The following is a 26,088-nucleotide window of genomic DNA, read 5'->3' on the forward strand; positions in this document are numbered from 1 at the left end:
TCAGTCCACTTGGTGCAACAGCTCTCCAAGGTGTGATCACTCCTTTTTAGATGCAGACTAACAAGCAGATGTGATTTGATGCAGGTGTTAGTTTTGGGGATGAAAATTTACAGGGTGATTCCATAATTTATTCCTCAGAATTGAGTCCATGTTTTTTTCCTCTGCTTGGTCTAAAAAAGTAACCATTACTGACTGCCACAATCTTTTTTTTCTTGATTTCTTATAGTGTTTCTTAAAGCCAGAAAGTTGCCATTTGAAATTACTTTAGTTTTGTGTCATGTCTGTGATCTGCTTTTTTTCTACAAAATTAAACAACTGAATGAACATCCTCTGAGGCCGGTGATTCCATAATTTTTGCCAGGGGTTGTAAATGCAGTCCATTTGATTTAATTGGAAAGCCAAGCCACAAACCAAATCCTACAACTTCAAAGTTACTTCAGACTAAGTCAACTAAAAAAAGAAATTGGAGGCTTTATGATCTCAAGAATGTTGCATTTATGGCCTGTCTGCTGAATAGCTAGCAAAAAAAAACAAAAAAAAACCACACACTCACATAGGTAACACTGCAAAAGTTGACCAGTCTTCATAAAATTTCCTGAAAATGTTGATCTTGACATGCAATAAAATAATCATTAAATTTTGGGATTGGTCTGCAAAGCAAGTGCAGAAAAACAAAATTTCTGGAGAAATAAATTATTTTTTTCCTGCTCCTACATGCTGTAGGACATTTGTGAAGGTATATGCTTTAAGTATCATTCTACAAAATACTACAAAATCTTGAAATTTATCTTCAGCTAACTTAACTGTGATTTCAAGAATGTCACTTTTGTTGCCATGTCTGCTGAATATCTACCAAAACTAGATAAGCAAAACTCCAAAAGTAATTGACCAGTCTTCACAACATTTGGTTGAAATGTTGAGCTTAACTTGCAGTATAAAGCATTACATTTTGGGGCTGGTCAAAACAATGGCAGAAAAAAATTTCATTTGATAGATGCTGTAGGGCATTTGTGAAGGTATATGCTTTATGTACCATTCAGCCAAATTCCACAACATCTTGAAGCTTAATGTAGTCTAACTTTAATCAGATAAATTTTACATAAGTTGAGTTAATAAATGGGCCAAAAATTTACTTATTTTAATGTTTTATTTAAAAAGTGTCCCAGAATACTCAAGAAATCTGTCACAATTTCAGATGTTTTTTTTTTCCTGCCAGCATAGCCCATTTATTTGTAGTGATATAAAATTGAAATGTTGCTAATGATCACATTTCAGAAGATGGAACAAGGGAATGATTGTAATTTTTCTTATGTAAAAGCCTTAAATGATTAAGTGATGGATATATGGATTATTTCAATTGTAGAAGGAATACATTTTATATTACAAACAATAAAGCCCCGTCACACATAGCAAGAATGTGGAGGAACCATGTCCGATACGGCAATTATTGTCATAATCCGACGCAGTCAGGAAGAAAAGAGGCGTGGCCAGCCGTGTCGGAAGGCATCCGGATTACCTTGTCCACACCTGCACGATGGCATCCAAAGCATATGTAGACAACACCCAGACAGCAAATAGATCCAGGCCGGATGTAGTCCAACATCTGGTACCAATCCTGAAAACAGATCCGGCCCAGACAGTTTTTGCACCCTGGCCCAGATCCGGCACGGCTCCGCTTTACAGTTCTGGAACAGATCCAGACCAGATCTGAACTGGAGCTGCAAAACACCAACCGTTTACAGACCATATCTGGCACGGATCTGGGACAGATGTGGTCCGCATCACAGCACCGTGGCAGGAACATGGGGCATAAATAATAAGCAATTTTATCTGCACTTGGTAGAAACTATCCATTAGCGGTTGTAAACTCTGTACTCTGTAATCGTGATCGTCACTGAGGCTTTTTTAAATGCTTATTGCAAAGCGGTTTGTTTCTTTACGACAATCAAGTTTTATAAGTCCAGGGACACTGATCTGTATGTTATAGATACAAATCAGTTTCCTCGGATCCACGGAACTTACCCCTGTAAAACTTGTTCCTGCCACGGTGCTGTGATGCAGTCCACATCTGCCCCAGATCCGTGCCAGATATGGTCTGTAAACGGTTGGTCTTTTGCGGATCCAGTTCAGATCTGGTCCGGATCTGTTCCAGAACTGTAAAGCGGAGCCGTGCTGGATCTGGGCCAGGGTGCAAAAACTGTCTGGACCGGATCTGTTTTCAGGATTGGTACCAGATGTTGGACTACATCCGGTCTGGATCTATTTGCTGTCTGGGCAGGTAGATGACACAGACTGCTGTCAGATGGCCATAAAAGGTGCTGCAGGCTGTCCGATGTCAAAACATCTGGATGGCAAACACAGGACTGGAGCGCTGTGTTTGTCACGCACATGTGCGCATGAATGCACAGCATGCGTGTCTGCGTGGGGCATATGCGTGGGGCTGCAAGTGAGTGTGTGTGTCTGTATGTATGCATAACGCTGCCTGGGCCACTAAGTGCGCGGGGCACTCATGCACGCGCGTGCCACTGGACAGCTTCACTCAAGAGTTTGATTGCAGTTGGCCATGCTGTCCCCTGCATCAGACAGAGCCTTTTCAGGGAACTTTCTTTTTTCTTGTTTGCTCACGTCAGGAGCACAATGCAACTCTGGATACCACGATGGTTGGATTGGATCACATGGGATTAAATTTTTTATTTTTGGGTGATAGGATTCTAATTGCAGGCTGCTGTCCTAGCTTCATGTCCACGTTCGTGCTTTGAAACACTCCTGGACCGCTGTTGGAGGTGAGATTCATGTTTATTAATGCTGTCATAGCCTGGCACAACAATTCCATGTCATATCTCCTACAGAGTTAGAAGATGATCATTTATTACAGCGTGAGATCCGTTCAGCTCCGAGCCTGACGTGTGCAATGACATGTTACTGTGCACCACAGAGAGGTGCTGCTGCTCGTGTTATGATGGAGACAATAGTTCACATTATTTAAGTCGCCCATGGAAAGTTTGATAGCTGCTGTTCAAATTCACTGTACATGATAATAATTCATAATTATTATCATGATGAAGTGTACCACATACATTTTAACAGTTCCTTTGCACTTCGGGGCGGGGGGGCATTATTATACGTGGCACGTGCAGGTCATACCGGCAGGTGTTGCAGTGCCAGATCCATCTCGAGGTTCCCTCGTATGCGCTCATATCGTTTCGGATCCTGTTTTGCTGCCATCTTAATTTATGTAAATTGCGGTCAGATGGTAGTCAGATTACACATGGACTGCTGTCGGATAGGTTTCCCATCTTGACGACGCCCAGAGGGTTTTGAACATGTGCATCACATTCGGGGAATCCGGCCGATTTTGACCAGCTGTGTAGACTTCTGCAGATGGCTGTCAGAACATTTTGGAATTGAAATCTGATACTTTTTGGATGTGCGCCAATTCATAATTCTGACACCATTCCGGCTGTGTGTTATGGGGGTATAAGATTCATATTAATTTGAATGATTTGTTTGATTATAGGTCCTTTAATAGGAAGTATCAACAAAACAGTGTGAATATGACAATGTACAGTTTTTTATTATTATTATTTTGTTTAAATTGCTTATTTTGGGGTGTTTTGTGTATTAAATTACCACTTTAGAGTACCAGTAATCATCAGAACCAGAGTATGGGTGTGACAGTGGGATGGTCTGATGTCATTGTTGACTCGCTGCTATTGATGCAGCACTTTTCTTTTGAACAAACAGAAAAGATCAAAGCGGCCTTCCTGTCTTTCTCTGAAATGACCCGAGACTGACTGTTTTTCACACACATTCATATTTATGTTGACCTCGGTCTTCTCATGCTTTGTCATCGACAGTCGTAAAACATTTACTTTCATCTGTTGAATGTGGTTTTGTTGCGATTCAGATGTTCCACATAAGACAAGAAGTGGCAGCTACAGCCCGTCTTTCACCACCGATCAGATTTCAAAGTGTTGATCTGAGTCAAAAGAACACAGACGAAATGTCTCACAATTTTCTGGTGAGATGTCATATCTCATGTTGAAGAAAGATGAGTGCAAATTGGGATGTTGGGTTTTTATGAGATGAGCAAAATCACACATGGAGGTCACATGTTGCCCGTCGAGAGTGCAGCTCTTCAACTGGAGTTCCACTCTGCATCCTGACTGGTGTTGGGAATCAGACCCGTCGTCCTTGCTCGAGCGTCGGCTATGTTATTGAGCAACCTATCGAGCTGAGTTGCGCATTTAATGCATCTATGACAGACAACATGACAGTTGTTAAGTTGGCATGAATTGACAGGTGGTGTGTCATATTGTGGCGGACGCAATGTCTGACACCAGGAACAAATATCTATATATAAAAACCCAAGTGGCATCTGTTTATGTGTGTGCGTGCGTATGGCTTCGATCAAGGACAAACTGGGGAGAGCTGACATATGCTTATGTATTTTGGGTCAAGGATGAACGCCGCTAAAATGAAAAGTCGATGGGACTAATATTTTTGGAGAATATAGGGATATTAGGTAAAAACAGTGAACAATGCGTGTTGATTATTAAATTCTGGACTCACGCGACATTCCAGCAAGGGGCGGTATATCATCAATATATCAAAAGTCAAGTGGCCTCTGTGTATGTGTGTGCGTGTAACTTCCATTATGGAGAAACTGGGGAGAGCTGACATTTGCCATTTGGTATGTTTATGTATTTTGGGTCAAAGATGAATACAGCTTAAATGGAAAGTTGACAGGAGTTATATTTTTGGAGAAATTTGGTATTTAAGGTAACAACAGTAAACAATGGAGGCTGATATCACCATTAATTAATCCCTAGTAACTGCACAAGCTCTGAACAAAGAAAATATCTCAACCTTGCCAGCTTTAAAACACGGCATCATACATTTGCCAAATAATAAATACATTTATTCACAAAACTTTCTCATTTTAATTTCCTGCACTTTCAGTTAAAATCATTATAGAAACTTTGCATAATTTATTACCACCCTTGAAAAATGTCAGCTACCTATTTTATAAAGACTACCCAATCCAGAGCCCATGGATCCCCACGAGAAACGCGCTAGTAATACAATAATCGGTCATATTTTTTTCTCTACAGACAAAATGTGGGATAGGAGGCAATTGACCAGAGCAGTGGAGAAACAACACAGTGAATGTGGCTGGGGCAGCAGAAATCCTGCACCCGATTAATGATTGCAGCACTCGAGTCACGGCCGAGATCGATAATCTGCTCAAGCTTTGGCTTGATCGTCCCATCCCGAGTCCAGATTCTCTTGAAAATTCGCCCGGCAACCAGACACTGGCCTCTCTCTCCTAGCCTGTGATTGGTTAGCGGCCAAGACGCTGATGTCAGTCCCTGCGTCAGCCTCACGTTGATGTGGCGCGAGCGCTGCTCTCCTATTGGTCATTTAGGAGTGGGAAATCCCACTCTAAAATGAAGGCCAGTATCCGACCCAATTCATAGCCGGGCCGGTTGTCGGGCTACTTGAAAACTACCAGCTTCTCCTTTTGTGCTGCTTCTATGCTGCATTTTCTGGCACTGTGTGTAGTGCTGCCCCCAGTGGTGAACAACTTCAATGTTTAAAAAAGACACAATATACAGCTATACCACTAGATGTTTAAAATTTACCATGACATAAATTGCCCGCTGTTAAGGAGAATCCAATTGAGTTGCTAATGCAAATCATTTAATGCATTAAAATGACTCACTAACTTTAAATCCTTCGGATCTGTACGTTTTAAAGCAGGCAGATCATTGTTACTGGTGCAGCTGTTGTGGAAATGCTGACTCAGCTGGTTTTGGAGCTGGAAGTACACCCTGGTTATTTGAGGGAAATTAATAGTTGAATGTACATACTTGGAGAAGAACCTGTACAGACAGACATGCAGAGAAGTCGAGACCAGTGGATTCCTGACCAGAACTTCGCTCCTGCGTTTTGACTAAGTTTTTGTGTATTTATTTGTTCTTATTTTTTTCCTCCTCCATGCTAAGTGGGAGTAATTACATGGTTTGGAACCACCGCGGCCACAGTTGAATCCCTCGTCCTTACACACACACAGTATCAGATCGTACAGTCTGTGCCCACTTAATCCTCCACTAAACTAATCAAGCAGTCTGGTATGTTTCCCGCATACACACTGTGAGTATTCACAGAACCTTATTCTGTGAAGTACGTTGTCTCCATACTGCTGTATGGGTACAAATGGATGATATTTTACAACATAGACTCATCAGAGACTTAATTTCCTTTTCTCAGCTTGCTTTCTGTCACGTGGTGTAGCTTAAACAAACAGACGTTTCATCTCAAGTTGGTTCACTGAACTGAGCAGCTTATAGTGTATGTTGCCATTAAAAAAAAGTCAAAACTAACACATCTTGATTTAGACACCTTCAAGTCCCCTGTAACTCATCATCCTCTGATAGTATCTCTGATGTGATGCCAATGTTGAGATTTTCTGAATATTTAAATAAATTTTAGGCTGGACTGCGCATCACATTTCTATGCATGTATAGGAGACTGTAGTCTTGTTTGAACCCTATGTGATATTGCCGGATTTGACCACTTACGGGGACCTTCATTTAATATATAAAAAAGGTTTTTTTTTTTTTTTTTTTTTTTTGGTTCCCGGCCCGGTGGAGAAGAAAAGGCGAGGAGGTAGGAGATGTCATGTCGGTAAGTGTTATACCGTAGTAGCTCCATTCTCTCGCCTGCAAAACCACCTTGATACGTTTGTGCTCCGGATCAATCAATCAATCAATCAATTTTTTTTATATAGCGCCAAATCACAACAAACAGTTGCCCCAAGGCGCTTTATATTGTAAGGCAAGGCCATACAATAATTATATAAAACCCCAACGGTCAAAACGACCCCCTGTGAGCAAGCACTTGGCTACAGTGGGAAGGAAAAACTCCCTTTTAACAGGAAGAAACCTCCAGCAGAACCAGGCTCAGGGAGGGGCAGTCTTCTGCTGGGACTGGTTGGGGCTGAGGGAGAGAACCAGGAAAAAGACATGCTGTGGAGGGGAGCAGAGATCGATCACTAATGATTAAATGCAGAGTGGTGCATACAGAGCAAAAAGAGAAAGAAACAGTGCATCATGGGAACCCCCCAGCAGTCTACGTCTATAGCAGCATAACTAAGGGATGGTTCAGGGTCACCTGATCCAGCCCTAACTATAAGCTTTAGCAAAAAGGAAAGTTTTAAGCCTAATCTTAAAAGTAGAGAGGGTGTCTGTCTCCCTGATCTGAATTGGGAGCTGGTTCCACAGGAGAGGAGCCTGAAAGCTGAAGGCTCTGCCTCCCATTCTACTCCTACAAACCCTAGGAACTACAAGTAAGCCTGCAGTCTGAGAGCGAAGCGCTCTATTGGGGTGATATGGTACTATGAGGTCCCTAAGATAAGATGGGACCTGATTATTCAAAACCTTATAAGTAAGAAGAAGAATTTTAAATTCTATTCTAGAATTAACAGGAAGCCAATGAAGAGAGGCCAATATGGGTGAGATATGCTCTCTCCTTCTAGTCCCCGTTAGTACTCTAGCTGCAGCATTTTGAATTAACTGAAGGCTTTTTAGGGAACTTTTAGGACAACCTGATAATAATGAATTACAATAGTCCAGCCTAGAGGAAATAAATGCATGAATTAGTTTTTCAGCATCACTCTGAGACAAGACCTTTCTAATTTTAGAGATATTGCGTAAATGCAAAAAAGCAGTCCTACATATTTGTTTAATATGCGCTTTGAATGACATATCCTGATCAAAAATGACTCCAAGATTTCTCACAGTATTACTAGAGGTCAGGGTAATGCCATCCAGAGTAAGGATCTGGTTAGACACCATGTTTCTAAGATTTGTGGGGCCAAGTACAATAACTTCAGTTTTATCTGAGTTTAAAAGCAGGAAATTAGAGGTCATCCATGTCTTTATGTCTGTAAGACAATCCTGCAGTTTAGCTAATCCGGATCATAAACAAACCTCAACACATGTCCACTTTCCCACTGCATCGTCCCTTTTTCTTTGTTTACGTGTAATTTGCCCAAAACCCCATTGAAAATGGCGTGGTTTGTACCCCGGAAGTAGAGAAATTACGTCCTATGTGTCATATTAGCGCGCACCCCCAAATGAGACTGAGCTGCCCTATTAAAATAACAGTATGGCCGTTTTAATATGATGCACAGTTTAATAATGTAATTAGGAGAATGTGTTTAAAAAATAAACACAGCCTTCACAATGGTTGCTGATTATGTTTTTGGTCGCAATTTCAAAAAGCAGACTTTGCAGCTTCCTGAAAAGTTGTAGATGTTAATTTATTGACAAACCTAACCCTGTATAGAATTTTAAAATTTTTTTTAGATTTCATTTTAAAAATTGTTAATAGCAGTGCCGCTTGAGGTGTGCACTTTTGTAATCAACTTGGTTTGTGTGGTGACAAAACCTTGGTGTCGAGGAAGATTGTCCCTTGATCAATTCCCGCACAGGATGGTAGACATGGAGATGACTGAACATCCAGGATCGATCTCGAGATGCCTTCACGTGGGTTTGTTTAAGGTGGGAATGTACATGCCAGCAAACACATGGTCCTTGACAGGTCCTTAGCCTGGTCCGATGGCTGGAAATCCAAGATGGTCAGGGTCTGAGAACTTGCTGCAGCCTTCATCTGCCTTAACAGCCGTTAGGTGACACGCCATCATCTCCTCCGCCCGATCCGCCACTTTGTGTTTTGCTAGAAACCCGCTATTCACCTCGTGTTCGGGGTTCCTGTTGGGCCTTCATGGTTACTGTAGCATGTGGCACACAAGGTCCACACTGTACTCCGGCGGGCAATCCCGTACTTGGTCCTTGCCATGATGTGTAGGAGGGATTGGACTTTAACACCTGATCTGAATGTAATTAGATGTTTAAAGTAGACCTGCATTGAAATAAATGTGGTCAGATTTCAGAAAGAAATAGCTGATATGTATTTCTAAGACCCTTGTGAATGCAGTAAAGTAAATCTGTAAACCCAAATTTGTAATTCAGTGGAGAAATCTTCGTTTAAAAATGACAAATTTGCAGCTAAAATTTAGCCCTCTGTGAAAACAGTTTGTACAGCCATATCATTTCATGACGTCAGGGACAAGACGATGCCCGCCTTCAGTCCGATCCCGCATTGAAATTGATTTTATCTGTTAGTAATGTTACTTATACACGTCCTGGTTTCAACATCCAAAAGTAAGCTGCAATGAATGTGAGATACAGATCTGTGTGCTCAGATCAGCAACGACATCGACAGCGGGCGCCGTTCTTCCTCTCCCGCTCTCTGCCTCCGCTGCGGTTATTAAGTCTGCGGGCTCGTTAACGAGCTCGTTAATCGCCGATGCGGGCCACTCACACCGCCCGTGTCTGCTTTGCAGCTTGTGCCAGATTCAGCGCACAACACCGTCTACTGAATGGAGCTGCAGCACACTTGGCACAAGTCCTGAGATTACGCTTGCTATTTTAATGCGAAGCGTCCGGTACACCTGTTGCTGTAAGGACAGACTTCTTGCGGCAAAGTCCACAGCACCGCACGTCTCGGCAATTGGAGCCCCAGAGCTCCATGGACGCTGAGAGAGGTTTATATATTTTTAATGACTGGGATTCTTTGTGGGTCTCGCCTCCATATCCCGCGATGGTACCGGAGGCGAAAGACAGTAGATTTTCATTGCGACACCACTCAATCAAACGGGCATATGAAAAAGTCCCCCAAAATAATTTTCAAGCACAAATAAAAGAAATGTGTACTCAAACGTGCCGCAAGACAATATGAAGTTTTAAAAAAGTAGATCCTTCCGTATAAGACAAGAAAAAGGTGCAGATGCAAACTGACGTAAATCCACAAATTACAATTGGCGCAATGCATGCTGGGAGAGGGTCTTGTCCGTGACGTCTTGGCAGCGTCCATGATGAGAGGGACAATTTGCGGAGGGCTAAATGTTAGCTGTAAATTTGTCATTTTCAAATGAAGATTTCTCCGTTGAATGACAGATCTGGGCTTGCAGATTTACTTTACTACATTCAGAAGGATCTCGTGTAAATGTAAGTCATTTTTTGTTCAAAAAATCTGCATTTTTTTCAATGCAGGTCTCCTTTAAAGAACAGTTCATCCATTTCTGATTAGGGAAATGAGAAGAACTTGTTTGAGTTGAGAAGTACTTCCATCTTCCAATTTTTGTATCCATCAGAATTGTGCGCCTCAAATATGATCAATCCCTCTAGTCATGTTTTTCGGACACTTCCACTTTGTGAAAAGTTACGTTTTACAGTGCATCCAGAAAGATTCACAGCGCTTCACTTTTTCCACATTTTATGTGACAGCCTTATTTCAAAATGGAGTAAATTCATTTTTCCCCTCAAACTTCTACACACAATACCCCATAATGACAACATGAAAAAAGCTTTTTTGAAATTTTTGCTAATTTATTAAAAATAAAAAATTAACAAATTACATGAACATAAATATTCACACCCTTTGCTCTGTACTTTGTTGATGCACCTTTGGCAGCAATTACAGCCTGAAGTCTTCTTGAATATGATGCCACAAGCTTGGCACACCTGTCTTTTGGCAGTTTTGCCCATTTGCTGCTTTAATGTTTCCCATAATACCCCTGGCGTCCCCCGCGCTTCCCAGAATGCACCGCGGCACCAGGAGAGTTCCGGCATTTCAAAGCCATGTAAACAATGGCTAGCGAGGATGTGGATGGTGTCGATTCAGCGAGTTTACGAGTGGTTATGATGATGATACGTTCTCTCAAGTTGAGAGGTGTGTTTACATTGTGCTCCAAACCGGAACTCTGCTGAAAACGACCTCTTGCGTAAGTCACGCAAGAGGTCCTCCTGGATGCGGAGCGTCGGTGCACAACCATTTTCAGATCTCTCCAGAGATGTTCAATCAGATTTAGGTCTGGGCTCTGGCTGGGCCACTCAAGGACATTCACAGAGTTTTCCTGAAGTCACTCCTTTATATCTTGGTTGTGTGCTTAGGGTCATTGTCCTGCTGAAAGATGAACCATCGCCCCAGATCAAGAGTGTTCTGGAGCAGGTTTTCATCCAGGATGTCTCTGTACATTGCTGCATTCATCATTCCCTCAATCCTGACTAGTCTCCTAGTTTCTGCTGCTGAAAAACATCCCCACAGCATGATGCTGCCACCACCATACTTCACTGTAGGGATGGTGCCTGGTTTCCTCCAAACACGATGCCTGTCATTCATACCAGAGAGTTCAGTCTTTGTGTCTTAGGACCAGAGAATTTTGTTCCTCATAGTTTGAGATTCTTTCGGGTGGCTGCCATGTGCTTTTTACTAAGGAGTAGCTTCTGTCTGGCCACTCTACCATACAGACCTGATTGGTGGGTTGCTGCAGAGATGGTTGTCCTTCTGGAAGGTTCTCCTCTCTCCACAGAGGAATGCTGACAGATTGACCATCAGGTTCTGGGTCACCTCCCTGACTAAGACCTTCTCCCTAATGGCTCAGTTTAGACGGGCGACTAGCTCTAGGAAGAGTCCTGGTGAATCTGAACTTCTCCCATTTATGGATGATGGAGGTCACTGTGTTCAAAGCAGCAGAAATGTTTCTGTACCCTTCCCCAGATTTGTGCCTCCAGACAGTCCTGTCTCGGAGGTCTACAGACAATTCCTTTGACTTCATGCTTGGTTTGTGCTCTGACATGCACTGTCAACTGTGGGACCTTATATGTAGACAGGTGTGTGTCTTTCGAAATCATGTCCAGTCAACTGAATTTACCTCAGGTGGAGTCCAATTAAGCTGTAGAAACATCTGAAGGATGATCAGTGGAAACAGGATGCACCTGAGCTCAAGGTTGAGCTGAATGGCAAAGGCTGTGAATACTTATGGATGTGTGATTTCTTAGGGTTTTTTTTATTTTTAATAAATTTGTAAAAATCTTAAAAAAAAAAAAAAATCAAATTGTTATAATGGGGTATTGTGTGTATAACTTTGAGGGTGAAAAATTAATTTGATCCATTTTGGAATAAGACTGTAACAGTGAAGCGCTGCGAATACTTTCTGGATGCACGGTATTTATTAAAGGGGTTATTATGCAAAACCAGTAATCTCTGTCTATATTGTTCAGCCTTTTGGGCAGGTCCTCCTATTTGCTGTTCTTTTCAGTTCTCCATATGTTTTAATTCCCTCTTGGTTGCCCATTAGTGTTACTATTCTTCTTCCTCATCTCCCTGCTAAATTCTCTTCAAGGGGGCTGTCTCCTCTTAATATATGTCCTCATTGCTTCTTACTATCTATCAAAGTTTTAACTAATTCTCTCTCAATTCTGACTTAATGTAACTTACTTTCATTTGTTATTTTAATCTCCCATGTAATCCTGAGCATCCTTCACCATAACCACATTTCCAGTGCATCAAGCATGTTTTCTTCCTTATTCCTCAGTGTCCATGTGTCTGAGCCATATAAGGCCACAGTCCAAACCAAGCGTTTCATTAGTTTGATTCTCAGATATTTTGATAGACTTTTTAGACAATTCCATTCTGTTCCTTTCGAAGGCAGATTTGGCCATCTTCTATTCTTGGTCTCACTTCTTTCTCATTTGTTCCATGTCCTGATATTGAGTTTCCAGGCTTCTCTGGTGTCTCATTTTCCAGAGTTATGTTCAGTGGTGGCACAAAACCAATAATATCTTGAAATGGGTCATTTTTAAAGACAAAGGGCTAGGTCCAGAATTATGGTAAATCAGAGTATTTTATCTCAATGTTTAAAAAAGTTATTGCAAAAAAGTGTTCAGAATTGTCAGGAGTGTAAAGCTTACAAGGCTTAGGGCTTTACACTCCTGACATATTTAATGTGTCGTGTCTGAATATCTACAGATCAATCAATCAATCAATCAATCAATTTTTTTATATAGCGCCAAATCACAACAAACAGTTGCCCCAAGGCGCTTTATATTGTAAGGCAAGGCCATACAATAATTATGTAAAACCCCAACGGTCAAAACGACCCCCTGTGAGCAAGCACTTGGCTACAGTGGGAAGGAAAAACTCCCTTTTAACAGGTGGGATGAACATATAGTAATTGCCTTTTTTCTTCGATTCTCTTCCTTCATACAAAACTCACCACAACTCCTGAAAGAAGATGGAAAGCGTAGATTGTAATGCAAATAATCAATGTTTAATGATAAGAATATTTCATGAGGTGAAAGATGAAATGCTCCTTGTTATATAACAGCAGAGTGGATCCTTGTCATTTGATTGGTGGGGTGTATGTCACATGACATGGATTATTCATACCATTTGCCGTTGTGTTTGATTGACCGTGCAATAGCTCTTTTTTAGTGTGCAATTTTGGTGCTGTATGAAACTTACTATTGCACGCCTCGACCACCGCGCTCGCTCACACTACCGTGGGCGGCGTTTAATTAAAAATAGTGGAGTTTGTTTTGCTGATGAATGATGATTTGAATAAGCTAATTGACAGTGTTCATTCTTCTAACAGTAAAAAAAAAAAATCAATTCCGCTGTAAGCCGTCTGGAGGCATGAAGAGTGTTTCTTTTTTTTTTTTTTGGAAATACACAAAGTCAGTGCACAGCATCACGGACTATATCGTTGCAATTTTGGACTCCACTTTAAAGATTATGTTTGACTGTTAAGCACCAGTGGAACACCAAAATGTAAGTCCCTTTTCTGTTATTTATAAATCAATAAAATATCAAATGTCAAGGATCTATTTTAGCTGTTATATAAAACAAATAATGAATGTTTTTTTTACCATTCAACGAGGTGAATGGTACATTCCAGCTTTCACCTCAGGAAATATTTGTACCATTGAATTCTTGAACATTCATTATTTGTATATTGAAACAGTCCTGATGATGTTGTCTGTACCTGATGCCATGCAAAAACAAACCCTGCCATGTTTGTTTTTAAACTAAGCGCCATTGCTGCTAGTGTGTGCACGCTGTGGTCATAGCGTACAATAGCATAATACGTATAGAACCAAAATTGTACGGTAAATGGAACACAATGGCAAATGGTATGAATAACCCATATCACATGACATACAAACCACCAATCAAATGACAAGGATCTGTTTAGGCTAGGGGTGGCCAAGTTCGGTCCTCGAGAGCTACCTTCCTGACACTCTTAGTTGTCTCCCTGCTCCAACACACCTGAATCCAATGAAAGGCTCATTAAAAGTCTACTAACGAATCTTTGAATCCAATGAAAGGCTCATTAAAAGTCTGCTAACGAGTCTTTCATTGGATTCAGGTGTGTTGGAGCAGGGAGACAACTAAGAGTGTCAGGAAGGTAGCTCTCGAGGACCGAACTTGGCCACCCCTGGTTTAGACGATATACTATAAATAAGAATAATTATCATGATTGTAAATTATGTTATACTCCTGCCAATATTGGCCACTTTTTTGGGGGGGGGGGTTTACCAGCCAGTAGGTTGCTAACACTATGTCGTGGTGTGGCATCCGTCGTAGTAATCGTCATCGGTGTCCATTTATTGTGATATCTTAAAAACTGTCTGATAACTTTTATAATTTAGCAAGGGCATAATATGGGTCATTGACATTGATCTCATCTACAAATTAATAATCGTAGATTTGCTCATTTGGAATTGGCGGCCATTTGAGTGCCAAAAATAGCAGTTTTGAGCACCTATATGCAATTTTCTCAAAAACTGTCTTTTTTTCTAATTTGTCAAGGGTGTAATATGGGTCATTGACATATTTCACGTCAAATAATTATGGCCATAGAGTTGTTCATTTGGAAATGGTGGGCATTTGTATGCTGAAAACAGCTAATTTGGGTATTTGGACTCAATTTTCTCAAAAACTGTCTGATAACTTCATTTAACAAGGACACAATATTGGTCAATGACATTGTTCCTGTCCCAAAATTATTTGTGTAGATTTGTTTGTTTGGAAATGGTGGCTGTTTTTATGCCAAAAATGGCCATTTTGCCTTGGGCTTTAATTGAGACGATAACCCACAGGGCCCTTGGAAGTCTAGTTATAATAACTTTTTAAAACACCAAGATAAAATACTGTTATTTACCATAATTCTTGACCTCATTACTGGAATTCATTTGAAGCAAGTTAGCTTCTCATTATTTAAGTGAATGCTAAAATATGAAGGGAAAAATTGAAATTAGGCATTTTTAAAATTTAAAAATACCATCACTATCCAAAAAATGGAAAAATACTGTGATATTAATTTTAGGTCATATCGCCCACTCCTAACCCTGACAAATTCAAAGAAAAAGTGAGAATCTCTGTAATGTAGGAAGGGACTGAACCCTCTGACCCTGTGTAATAGTTTGAAGGTATGTTAAGGTAACCACAGGTAGAGACCATCTTATCCCGCATGAACCTTTCTCTCACTGGTAAAGAATTGTTTAATAGTCTTGAGTCAGGACTGGGTTCATATCCAAATGTAATTACTTGTTCCTACCAGTGTCCAAATGTACTCTCACACAGAATGGCTTCAAAAACCTGTCCAGAAGTTTGCTTGGTATCATGCCCATAGTATGACAGAAAAAATAACTGAGGTGATCATATATCTGGAGAAGTTTGTTAAATGAAAGCACAACGCCACTAATCCATGAGAAGTCAGTCGACAGTCTGAATTATCGCCAAAGTATAATATCAGTATTGAGGTGGAAAGTAGGCCAGTGGCTGTTTTCCTTTCTTTGTCTTCGTATCCTCTCAAAACATCAAAATTAGGAAGCTACAGCCGTTTTTCCCCTTGCACAGTTTGCAAATACCGTAAAATGACTCAGGCAGTCGTCTGGCACCTTCCTGTGATGTGTCTCTCTTCATTTATTCGGCAAGAGTTTGTGGTTGGTCACCTGACCTAGTTGAATTTGTTATGAGCTGCAGATTGAGAGTCTCGTCCCCGTCCAGTAAAATCCTTCCTGTGGGGTGAAACGGAGTATCTCACAGCAGGGGTCAAACTCTGACCCCGTCTGGGCCTCAAGTGTTTCCTTTGGCGCACCAGCTCAGAAAGGGCTGGAGTTAAACTGACATCACCCAGAAATGTCTGGGCTTCACGTCATAACTTTGGAAGATGTCTGTTTGGATCCCACTACGTGAGGCGGAGCTAATGCCAGACTTCAGCTGCTGAGGTAATGCAGACTCACGGGGCATCCATCACGTCAAAGGAGCTGTATGCTTTAGGTCGGGTCCTTCACCTGTTTATAATGGCACCAGGAAGGTCGTCGAGAAACAGGCCATGGTGGGAACAATGAGCGAGCCTATTTCCTTTCTGGCTGTCAAGGACAAAAAATAAATCAAAGATAACGGGGGACTGAGGAAAGCTCATATTCTCCTTCCTTACTCTTAAACATATTGTGTTAGAATTTAGATGCAAATTCTTTTTTCAAAACAAAAGTTATTATTATTATTATTATTATTATTATTATTATTAATTTTCATCATAATTATTACAGTCTTCCAACACAATGCTTAGGCCAGACTGCATGGCATGCTGGGAATGTGCATTTGCCTTTTTTTGCCCTGACACCCCGCGGTGTGATTTTAACCATCGTGTACTGTAGGTGACCTCGTAGCGTTAGTGTTTGCCCGACTGTTACGGGATTGCATATTATCTTACAGTTTGGATTATTGTGGAGGATCTGAGGGAATACTATTTCAGACTTCGTTCCTCACTTCTGCAAGGAGATGTTGCACTGACCACTAGGGTTACAAAATTCTTTGAATTATCCAAGTTGGAAACTTTCCATTTGAATTCATGGAAATAAATTGGAGATTTGATAAATTGCAGGTTAGCCTGTAACAGGGACCTTAAATGTAGTTGTGGAATGAAAAAAAAAAAATCTTGCATTGTAATTTTTAGTTAAAGCACCCAGATTTAATTCTTCCTAGCACAAAAAGAAAAATTAGATCCAGAATGCATTGCTTCATTAACTTCAGGATTTAAAAAAAATTATTTTTAAGTTCGCTGAATTTTCAGTGCCATTGTTCACACTTCTTGACAGCCACGTTTTATTATTGCACGTGTCTACGGGAAAGCCACGCAAGTTTATCCGATTTTGCAAGAGTTTGACCATGAAGGCTTGTTGGATTGGCGATCTCCTTGGGACAGTTGTGGTGTGGATACGGGAATTTGAAGATGTTAGCACTGCTAGATGTTAGCGATGTTTCAGCTTCCGGACTTATTGACCGTGGCAGGACAAATGAAACAGTCAAGAGACACAGAGGCGAATTTAGAACTAGAAACTGGGGGGGGGGACAAAGTGCGAGGCCCGCAGGGCCGAAGCCCATAGGCCGGGGGTTTCTAGATAAGCTCAGATGCATTCTGAGCATCCAGAACAGTAATTTTAATGTTTTGAGAAGACCATAAAGTGGACACCATTTGACTTATTCAATTTGAAACTGTGGATATAAGTATTTTATTCTGAGAATAGCTAACATTGATTTTATTAACATCCTGGTGTAAATAAGGTATCACCACATGTGTAGAACTCAAAAAGAATGATAGGTTGAGTTCTCATTAAAAAACAACTGCAATGTGGTAAAATGTAAATATAAATATAATATAAATAAATATGAAAGAACAGGCTCTTAATAATTATTAACTATCGCATACTGTATTTTTTCTCAAGATTTGTTTTTGCATAAGTCTGAAAAAACAACAGATCATAAGTTTAAGATAAATTACTTATCATGGTCGTTTTGACCGTTGGGGTTTTTCCGTAATTATTGTATGGCTTTGCCTTACAATATAAAGCGCCTTGGGGCAACTGTTTGTTGTGATTTGGCGCTATATAAATAAAATTGATTTGATTTGATGAATTTAATTTTCGAAGTGGCACTAATGACAACACTCATACTGAACATAATTTCGCTTGCATAGACTGATTTTGAGATCAAGCAATAATTGCAGATGGGCTTTTGAGGTCACAGATAGCCTTTGTGATTTTGTTTTCTAACTTTCATAATTTAGTAAATTAGCATATGGTCCATTGATACTTATGTGTAGACACTAGTCCCTAGAGGCAACTATTTTTGGTTTCAAATCTGGGCAAATGCAGTCCCAGAAAATTCCGAATGTGACAAACAAGAAACAGGTGTTGGAAACAAGTCAATGCTGCTAAAAATACAAACTTGCAGAAACAAATATACTATTCTGACATGGTTTTACACATAAGACTGACATGGTTTGCACATAAGACTGACATAGCATGTTTCAAGTACGAGGTATCTTATAAAACTAACCAGCAGTTTTATAAAAAAAAAATATATGGATTTGATTGACATGCGATTACATCAATCATGCTTGAACCCTCGTGCGCATGCGTGAATTTTTTCACTGTGGGCAGGCCTTGAGTGAGATGTGGTCCCGCCCTCTCGGCTGAATTCCTTTGTTTCACACGCTGCTCGAGACGGCGCGCGTTGCTTTATCAAACTTTTTCTGGACCTGTGAGGAATATCCGAGTGGACACTATTCGAGAAATTCAGCTGGTTTTCGGTGAAAAGTTTAACGGCTGATGAGAGATTATGGGGTGTTTCTGTCACTGTAAGGACTTCCCATGGAGCGGGACATCGCACAGCGCTTCCAGGCGCCGTCGTCGGCCTGTTTCGACCTGAAAACATCCTAATTTAAGGCTTAATTCACCCAGGACGTCGTGAGAGAACAGAGAAGATTCAGACGAGGCCAGCATGAGGAGTTTATGCGGACATTCCACTGTTCAAGGACATTTTGTAATGAAAGACGTGCGCGCAAATTCGCCGAGTCGTTTCCGTGATGACTCGGTGAATCTGTGTGCGCCGCGACAGGAAAAACACCTCCGTGTTGAAAACCATTTGTAAAATTCAGGCGGCTTTTGATGGCTTTCAACAAGTGAGTAACTGAGAAATTGTTTAACAGCTTGGGCATGTTCCAACTTGCCCGTTAAGGTTTCCAACGGAGGTGTTTCTCCTGTCACGACCCCCCCGCGGTCGGGTCCAGCCTGACATGCGACTCTGCCCGCACGTTCTTTCATTACAAAATGTCCGTTAACAATGGAATGTCCGAATAAACTCCTCATGCCGACTTCTTCTGAAAGTTCTCTGTTCTCTGATGACTTACTGGGTCAACAGAGCCTGAAATGTGGAAGTTTTCAACTTGAAACGGTGAGACGCTGCCGCCTCGAAGCGCAGGTCACCGTCAGGCGCCGTGGGCCGTCCTTACGGCGACACTACCAGACCAAAATCTCTCATCAGCCGTTAAAATTTTGACCGAAAACCAGCTGAATTTATCGAATGGTGTCCACTCAGTTGTGCCTTACAGTTTTGAAAAAATTTTGATCAAACAAAGCAGCAGTCTCTGAGCCATTCCTAAACAATGAAAAAATCGACGAGAGGGTGGGCGACTCCTCACTCAAAGACTGCCCACAGGCGAATGACGTAACCGAGAGGCGTGAAAAAACTCTCGCATGCCCACGAGGGTTCAAGCATGTCTGATGTAATCACACGTGATTCAAATCCATATGGTTTTTGAAAAAAATATTAAGGTCGGATACTTTTCTAATAGACCTCGTACACACATACAACCCCTGGCAAAAATTATGGAATCACCGGCCTCGGAGGATGTTCATTCAGTTGTTTAATTTTGTAGAAAAAAAGCAGATCACAGACATGACACAAAACTAAAGTCATTTCAAATGGCAACTTTCTGGCTTTAAGAAACACTATAAGAAATCAAGAAAAAAATATTATGGCAGTCAGTAACGGTTACTTTTTTAGACCAAGCAGAGGAAAAAAATATGGAATCACTCAATTCTGAGGAAAAAATTATGGAATCACCCTGTAAATTTTCATCCTCAAAACTAACACCTGCATCAAATCAGATCTGCTCGTTGACATTGACCCTGTGCCATGACATTGACCCTACGTGTCTTCTTGCAAGGAATGTTTTCGCAGTTTTTGCTCTATGGCAAGATGCATTATCATCTTGAAAAATGATTTCATCATCCCCAAACATCCTTTCAATTGTCCAAAATATCAATGTAAACTTGTGCATTTATTGATGTAATGACAGCCATCTCCCCAGTGCCTTTACCTGACATGCAGCCCCATATCATCAATGACTGTGGAAATTTACATGTTCTCTTCAGGCAGTCATCTTTATAAATCTCATTGGAACGGCACCAAACAAAAGTTCCAGCATCATCACCTTGCCCAATGCAGATTCGAGATTCATCACTGAATATGACTTTCATCCAGTCATCCACAGTCCACGATTGCTTTTCCTTAGCCCATTGTAACCTTGTTTTTTTCTGTTTAGGTTTTAATGATGGCTTTCGTTTAGCTTTTCTGTATGTAAATCCCATTTCCATTAGGCGGTTTCTTACAGTTCGGTCACAGACGTTGACTCCAGTTTCCTCCCATTCGTTCCTCATTTGTTTTGTTGTGCATTTTTCGATTTTTGAGACATATTGCTTTAAGTTTTCTGTCTTGATGCTTTGATGTCTTCCTTGGTCTACCAGTATGTTTGCCTTTAACAACCTTCTCATGTTGTTTGTATTTGGTCCAGAGTTTAGACACAGCTGACTGTGAACAACCAACATCTTTTGCAGCATTGCATGATGATTTACTCTCTTTTAAGAGTTTGATAATCCTCTCCTTTGTTTCAATTGACGTATCTCGTGTTGGAGCCATGATTCATGTCAGTCCACTTGGTGCAACAGCTCTCCAAGGTGTGTTCACTCCTTTTTAGATGCAGACTAACGAGCAGATCTGATATGATACAGGTGTTAGTTTTGGGGATGAAAATTTACAGTGTGATTCCATAATTTTTTCCTCAGAATTGAGTGAGTCCATATTTTTTTCCTCTGCTTGGTCTAAAAAAGTAACCATTACTGACTGCCACAATCTTTTTTCTTGATTTCTTATAGTGTTTCCTAAAGCCAGAAAGGTGCCATTTGAAATGACTTTAGTTTTGTGTCATGCCTGTGATCTGCTTTTTTTCTACAAAATTAAACAACTGAATGAACATCCTCCGAGGCCGGTGATTCCATAATTTTTGCCAGGGGTTGTATATGTCAGAAGGTGGGGGGGACATACCATATTCTGTCCCCCCGGTTGAAAAGGTGGGGGGACATGTCCCCCCTATCCCCCACCAAATTGCGCCCATGAGAGGCGACCATGGCAATCGGATGTTCAATGACCGTGATGTCAAAATTCGATGCATTCAAATATTGATGCATATGAACCGCTGTGAAGCCAGAAGCAGTGTCAGACAACAGCTGCTTAATCAGCAGGATGTGGTTGTGTTGCAAGTTGTGTATTTATTATTTCTTACTTAGTTTGTCCAGACTTGTTTATGCTTATTTGATATATTTTTATATTTATATAACGCTTCCTGTGCCAGTTACAGTGCAACTGGAACAACGGTTGACCGTAAATCTCTACAGAATAGGGAGACTTCATTTTCTCAAGCAGTATCCACCTGCTCACCAAATTTAACTAAAAAAGTCCTGAGAGCTTGTTAATAAATTGTTGCTATGTGCTGAACATTCTTCTGGATCTCAGTTCCAGCATATATTCCAGATCATCTCCAAAATTCAATTTCAATTTCCCAATTTCCCAGAACATTCTCTGTCTGCTCACCAAATTTAATTGAAATTAGTTCTTTATTTTTTGAGTTATCCTGCTAATAGACATACAAACAAAAAGACAAATGCCAGCGAAACCATCACTTTCTCAGCAGAGGTAATAATTTCTAGAATCCCACTCATGCAGCAGGACTACTAAAGAATGGATTAAGTCATTGGGACTTGAAAGGACTGTGACGAAAAATACTGAAACCAGAGGTTTGAGAAATAATTCTCATTAATTCTCATATATTTCCATGAATTCCCTTGGAATGTTTCCTACTTGGAATAATGCAAATTGTTCAAAAAATAGCCAAAATGTCTAAAATGATCTATCTTAACTTGCTGTGGAAATTTTCTGGAAAATTCCATGAAATTTTCCACCCCATTTGCAACCCATCTCACCAGTGTTTGTTTGTTTTGCCTTTTTATCTGCAGAATATCTTCCAAAGTCATGAAAGGATTCCAATAATATTTTCAGTAGGATGGGTCCTTTTTGATTAGATTTAGAGGTTGATCAGGATCTGGATGCAGATCCAGGATTATTTTTGTAACGCCATAATGGATGATTATCTGTCATCTTGGATTCATGCATAGAACTGCACAGTGGTTTTCCATTCAAGTGCAGAATTGTGGATGTGGTTCAAGAAGAGAAATCAGTCATTTTTTTGTGTGTGTCATTTCAGTTACAAACCAGCACACTGCGGTAATGTGAAGATTTTCCAGCAAGTCTCCTTCAGTTGTAATGAGAAATGTCAGGGCTGCACTTCCATTGCAACCCAATCCATTGGAAATTTTCTGTTTCATGAGAATGTGGAGCAACGTGAATGTTGCTTCCCCAGATTCTCACTATAAGCTGTCATTGCTTTGACCTCTCCGTTTTGGGGTTCTTAATGACAGGAGTGAGTGGTGCAAATCCAGCGGTGAAGGTAAAAACAAACCTTCAGAATGTGGTTTACTGAAGGAGGCAGATCTGTTAGCGGTAATCTTTCTTCTCTGATGACTCCTCGCTCTTCTCATCCCCAGTTTTAAGGAGGGAGAAGGGTCTCTGGCGTTTTGACATTTGCAGTTCAGCTGCACAAGCATGTTTGACAGCAGTTGGGAAATGTGCCACTTGGACAAAACTCAAGCTTTCTGTCTGATTTTTGAGATGTTTGAACAGTAATGAGTCTTTGGGCTTTTATTTTGAAGTATGACCACAGATGGTGACCTTCTGAACTGACTAACGCTCATCCTCTTATTGTGAAGTTAGTTTATTTATTTATTCTTCATTACATTACAAAGAAACAAAGTGGCAAAGCAAAAATAGAACATAGAATAAACACATGATAACTAATAAAACAGAGCCGGGGCAGATGGTGGGTCAAAGAAAGGGGAAAAATTTAAACCATAACCCTGATCAGGGCCGAGCATGGCACAGTGGTTCTCAGTCTTTTTACAATGAGTACCACCTTGGCTTTCCAAGTACCACCATTACAACCGGAATTAAAATACATACATACATCTTCAACTGCTTATCCGGGATCAGGTCGCGGGGGCAGCAGCTCCAGTGAGGGACCCCAAGCTTCCTTTTCCCACGTTAACCACCTCTGACTGCGGGATCCTGAGGTGTTCCCAGAACAGTGTGGAAATATAATCTCTCCACCTAGTCCTGGGTCTTCCCCAGGGTTTCCTCCCAGCTGGACGTGCCTGGAACACCTCCTTAGGAAGGTGCCCAGGGGGCAGATGCCCAAATCACCTCTTTTCAACGTGAAGGAGCAGCAACTCTACTCTGAGCCCCTCACAAATGACTGAGCTTCTCACCCGAAGGGAGACCCCAGCCATCCCAGGTGAGAGTAGAAACAACGACTGACCATTAGATTGAGATCGAGAGCTTTGCCTTTTGGCTCAGCCCCCTTTTCGTCACATCAGTACGGTAGAGTGAAGGCAATACCGTCCCTGCTGTGCAGATTCTTCGTCCATTGTCTCCTCACTCATGAATAAGACCCCAAGGTAATTGAACTCCTTCACATGGGGCAAGACCACATTCCCTACCCAGAGTAGGCAATCCATCGGTTTCCTGCTGAGAACCATGGCCTCAGACTTAGAGGTGCTGATCCTCATCTCAGCCGTTTCACACTCAGTTGCGAACCAATCTAGTGAGTGCTGGAGGCCACAGGCTGATGAAGCCAACAGGACCACATCATCTGCAAAAAAGCAGTGATGAGACCCCAAGCCCACCAAACTGAATTAAAGAATTCAGTTACATTATGAATTAAATAATTAAAATTGAATTCAGTTCAGCTCAATTTATTTATATAGCACCAAATCACAAGATAGTTGCCTCAAGACACTTTACAAGGCTAAGGTCTAACAAGCACATTGGCATCAGTGGTGAGGAAAAACTCCCTGGAAGAATTAAAGTGCACAAAGAAAGTAGGCTACCACAGAGCGATTTGCACATTTTGACTTACCCGCTGCAAGCAGTATGGATTATGATGATTTAGATCAGTTTAAACTGAAGTTGACTGACAGTTTAAAGCATTTTTTCATTCATTTTGGACTGCCAGACTCTGCTGTGCGTTTTGACAGAGGAGGAGGACAGAGAAGTTGTCAAAATGACTGCATTTCCTTGCAAACTAGAGCGTGGACACCTGATCTGGGCCCAACTGGTTGGATCGGGTTCAGACAAATATTTCAAATTGATACTCAAGTTTGGTCGGGTTTGGTCACGTCAGCGCAAAGACATTGAACGTACGGAACTTTTCTGAAATGATGTCGCAGCCCTGCCTCTGTAACCTCAGCCGCTCATAATTAATGGCATGTTATTGTTGTTAACAGTGTAATTTAATATGCTTTTGTTTTGTCTTGGTGGATCATTAATAGGATTTATTTTCATTGTGAGCAGAATGCTGAAGTGTGGCAGAAGCAGACCTGCTGGCTCCAGCTCAGAGTAAATAAAAAATCTTATTCTAACCTGTTATATCCTTTCAGACAGGTTCATCATCACATCCTGATGGACATTGTTGTCCACATGTTGCCTTTGTTTTAGAAGGCGACGCCTGGAAATAATTTAAATCCTTATTGTGGAAAATGAATGAACAAAGAAGTGTGTGTTAAAAGCACGAGAATAATTAACTGATGTGCACCTACTTGTACTGACAACGACAGACCTTGTACATGTAACATAATAAGCCGCCATGCATGTGGGAAATTTTCATCAATGTGTAATTGCTCTCCGTAAAGTTTGTCTGTTATAGCAGAAACTGATATGCAGCTCTGTATCTGAAGCATGTATTAGCAGAGTCTGACTCTTATGAGGCATTGCTTCATTTCGCTTCGCTTACGGAACCCGTAACTCTATGGCAGAGCCACAGGGCTAAAGATATAAATGCCGATGTCTGAGGCCTTGGCACCCAAAAGTCTTTTGATGTCATCGAGCGAAGACTCACAACTGCTTTGAATAGTCTTTCAGTCTACTATGAAAGCAACTTCCTGAATGCAAACTCTGGCAAGACTCAAGTTTACGTGTTCCACCTAAATAACCATTAGGCCCAACGACAGTTGATCATCATGTGGAATGGAAAGAAACTGGCTTAGGACAAATTCCCAGTCTATCTTGGTGTACCTTTAGACAGAACTCTATCTTACAGAGACCACATAAGGAAAATCAAGAAGATTGCTTCTAGAAACAGTCTCCTCAACAATCTAATAACTCTTCATTGGGGAGGTGATGCCAACACCTTGCACTGTGCTGGCATTATGGTACTCTGCAGCAGAATACTGTTCTGCGGTCTGGGAATGGTCGTGCCAGACAGGGAAATTGGATGCTGAACTTAATACCTCTTGCTGTATTTATTACAGGAGTGCTAAAACCTACATCCCTTCCAGCACTATACAGACTCACAGGTACTGCACCACCTCTCGTCGGTCGAGAAGTTCACTCCAGGACTCAAAACTTTCTACAAGAGGAAGACCCAAGACATCCTCTATACCATTGTCATGAAAAAGAAGACGACTCAAGTACAGAAAGAGTTTCATGGTTGTACAGAATCTAAACCTCAAGGACTGTGCCAAATACCGACTAGACTGATGGAAATCTCTCGATACTCTACCTCCAAACAAAGCTCTCCAGAGTTCCTGTGAGTCCCTACCTCATGGTACTCACTTGCCCAGAAGGTAATGGCTGCCCTGAAGTGACGCCGGTGTTCCAGCAATTTCCATTTCATAGCAGGCCTGAGCCTTGGTGGTTACTGGGTTGTTCCTGAACATCCTAACCAATTTCCTCTCATTTTAGGGTGACACTAGGGTGACAGTTTGGGTCCTCTTCCAGACCTTGGCAAAGTGATGACACATCTGACTAACTTGTACTTATGTACAATTGTTTGAGCAGATAATCTTGGGATCTGCATTTGTTTAGAAATGGCTCCAAGAGACCTTCCCAACTTATTGAAACTTACTCCATTTTAGATTCCCTAAGTTCTTTGGACTTTCA

General features: G+C 41.1%; 1 protein-coding gene and 1 long non-coding RNA gene across 2 annotated transcripts in view; both read left to right on the forward strand.

The window, feature by feature from the left end:
* The window catches only part of LOC117506999 (F-box/LRR-repeat protein 7-like), an 83,166-nt gene that overhangs the window by 28,189 nt on the left and 28,889 nt on the right, over positions 1–26,088 (forward strand). The window lies entirely within an intron of this gene.
* LOC117507006 lies at positions 17,540–25,873 on the forward strand. Its single transcript, XR_004559600.1, has 3 exons — positions 17,540–17,551; positions 22,099–22,103; positions 25,791–25,873. It is a non-coding gene; the product is annotated as an uncharacterized LOC117507006 (long non-coding RNA).

This window comes from Thalassophryne amazonica, chromosome 1, assembly GCF_902500255.1.
Source record: "Thalassophryne amazonica chromosome 1, fThaAma1.1, whole genome shotgun sequence".
NCBI lineage: Eukaryota > Metazoa > Chordata > Actinopteri > Batrachoidiformes > Batrachoididae > Thalassophryne > Thalassophryne amazonica.